Source organism: Lygodium microphyllum, chromosome 17 (genome assembly GCF_053477565.2).
Source record: "Lygodium microphyllum isolate KBCC chromosome 17, Lygodium_microphyllum_v1.1.10, whole genome shotgun sequence".
NCBI lineage: Eukaryota > Viridiplantae > Streptophyta > Polypodiopsida > Schizaeales > Lygodiaceae > Lygodium > Lygodium microphyllum.
The window spans coordinates 75627631-75630834 of NC_141151.1; positions in this window are offsets into that span (position 1 = coordinate 75627631).

The window sequence follows — 3204 nt, forward strand, 5'->3', positions numbered from 1 at the left end:
GCATGGAATTTCATCCAAAAGTTGGAGACCTAATATTTTCACAAACTCATTTTGCTTCTTACATTGAACCCATTGGAGATTATAAAGAAGTTTGAATAACGCAATAAAAGTAGGAGCAGAAGTCTCGATCCCACTCATAATTGGGACAATTTGAACTTGAAATATAGTATATAGCCAATAGTTTCCTCGCACTCAATATTGCAATCTCACCACTCAATATTGCATCCAAAAAGTAATATTATTCGATCCTTTTTTATATAATAGAAAATATATGAAGTACAACATCTTGATATAATATGGCATCCTTTGATATAACAAAAATCATCACCACATTAGCTAAAAGTAACTTTATGTAGCATCCCTTTTAAGCCATGAGAAGCCTCGTAAGTATTACATATTGTACTTCATTTATTCTAGAGAAGTCTTTCTGCATTTAAACTAACAATACAATCTAGAGTTTCAACTATCTTGGAACGTTTCAAACATCCTTCAATTTAGCATTTGATTGTGCTCGCCTTATTTATATTGTTGTTGGTGTAGTTTGTGCATTTCTCGTCTCGAATGGACAGACAATACACAGGGATTGGAGCAACTATGAGTGTAAATAAACCTTTCACTAATGATGGAGAAGTGAGCATGTCACGCATTATGTTGCAAGCAAACATAGATAATCCTGACATACTTGTATCACTTGAAGCTGGTTGGGAGGTAAAAAATTGAATGCAATTGCTACAAAATGAGTGTACATCGCATTACTCAAGAATAAATTTTCACATCTACAATTGGAGCCATAAACAAGGATGTTTCCTTACTTTATTTAGCTGCATGTTTGCATATTGATGTATAGATACACATTATGCATGCACGTATGCATACATACACACATATAGATCATTGAGAAGCATACACACAAGCATTATAAATGCCATGAGAGAACATAAAAATTTTTAAGAAAGAAGTGTTTTATCATTTAGTCTATTTTCTATTGGTGGTAGACTAAACTATTAATTGACATAACTGATTAGGTTGCTCCATCGATCTATTCAGATGATATGCCCCACTTTTACATAGCATGGACGGTAACTATTTAAAATATATATTGCATCTTTCAAAGAGAATGGTGGAGATCCACATTGCTATGTTTATTGATAACAATTTATTCTAGTGGATCCAAAACCTAACATTGATTGTGTTAAATGTCATAGAATGACGGATTCAACCAAACTGGATGCAAAAATCTAGATTGTCTAGGATTCGTGCAAACTAATAACACTTGGGGCATAGGATTAAGCTTTAGCGAAGTCTCCATTCCTGGAGATATAGATAATCAATTTGAATTACCAGTGATCATCTACAAGGTATGATTTCTCAACATTCAAGTGCATAAATCCCTTAATTCTTCAATCGCTTTCATATGAGGTTATACCTGAAATCTTATAAAAGTTAGATGACATGTATAATCTATAACCAATGTCACAACCACTTACCAATATCTTTAAGCAATTTTCATTGCCATAACTAAGAAAATACGAGGGTTCTAGCTTAGAAGTTGCAATAAGGTCTTGCTTGTTGTTAGTAATGAGAATAAGGTATCATGGCATCATTCTTAATTTGACCATTATTAATGTTCATTACAACATTTGAGGTCCGAGGATGTGCATCTATAACTCACTTCTCTTCCTAAATGGGACATGACTCACTTAATCTCAATAATTCATTAGAAATATAGCCTTCTAGTCATATTGAATTTAGGAGAGTTCTCATAATTAGGTCAACAAAGGGAAAAGACTTGATTATCTACTATAAGTAATGAATAGCCAAGAAGAAGTTACACAATGAATAGAAAGAAGAAGTTTCCCAAGTAATAATAGGTACCCAATGAATTTCCAAGAAGAAGTTTGTTCTACATGTGTTTGCTGATGGATAAATGGAAGAAAGTCTTGGATTGATTATGGAAGCTAGCAGCATGTAGATCAAGAAGAAACAACAACAATGTCCTGAGATGGAAATTTTCATATAGGACCAATAATGACTCCTAGCATTTATCTTTTCAATGAATGATAATCTAAGGACGTCCCTACTACCAGTATATCACAACCTTTCAACTCCCGAACAAAAGAACTACCATGTCACATTGATTCAAGCCTCTATATGCAAATCAATTGTATATGATAAATTGAGAAAATGTTGACAAAGCCAATGTAGTAAATGGCATTTGGTATAGAGGGTATGTATATGAATAGTTTTATCTCTTAGAAAATGTGGACAAAGCCAATGTAGTAAATGTCATTATGTATAGAGGGTTTGTGTATGTATACTTCTATCTCTTAGAATTAACCACCCTCTCTATTTAGAAATTTAAAAATGCATACCTTATGCATTTGAAGGCATTGAGGATTTCAAATATAACATTAATTGACATGTGATAGGATACACAAATAAATAACTTTTCTTGAGAAGTTTATTTTGAAGCAAGAACAAAAACAAGTACCCCAATTTTGTTTTACCATTTGCTAGAGATGGAAATTAGCCTATAGAATCACATTTGCACCAACATGATAGAGATACAATTTTCAATTATTAGTTTTGGAGAAACCTAAGGGAGCCACTCAATCTCTAAGAGATGCTTTCTAGCATGTGTGGTCCTCTCCATCCACTAGAAAAGATATCAAATATTTTGGGAGAAAAGGAAAGGCATGGTTCTTGTAATAATTTTGAAACAAAAAATTCTACTTGTGTTAGTAATGCGGGCATGCCATGATTTCTTGTTTATTCTTCCATGTTAAAAAGGTTCTTTGAGTAAGAAGGATCACTAAGGTTAGCCTTTGCTAGGCCAACATGGAAAGCAATGAAGGTACATCACTAAGGCCAACATGGAAAGTAATGAAGGTGGTAGATTCTTTATGAGATCAACTATAACTCTAATATAACTATAATAATATGCAATTGTTATCACTTGAATTTGAGAATCTACCATATATAAATCTTTTTACTGTGTCTAGAACTGATGTTAATCATGACTATGTAAGTATATCCATGAAATTTATTAGATCTAAAGCTCCAATTTCACAATGCCATTTATAAGGGAGGAATGTTATTGGACTTTGGTATATCATTTTTTTGAACATATGTTATTTAATGAGTCGAAAGCATAAAGTGCATTAGAGTGGACTAGAGAACTAATATGTTAGCACTACATTTAGA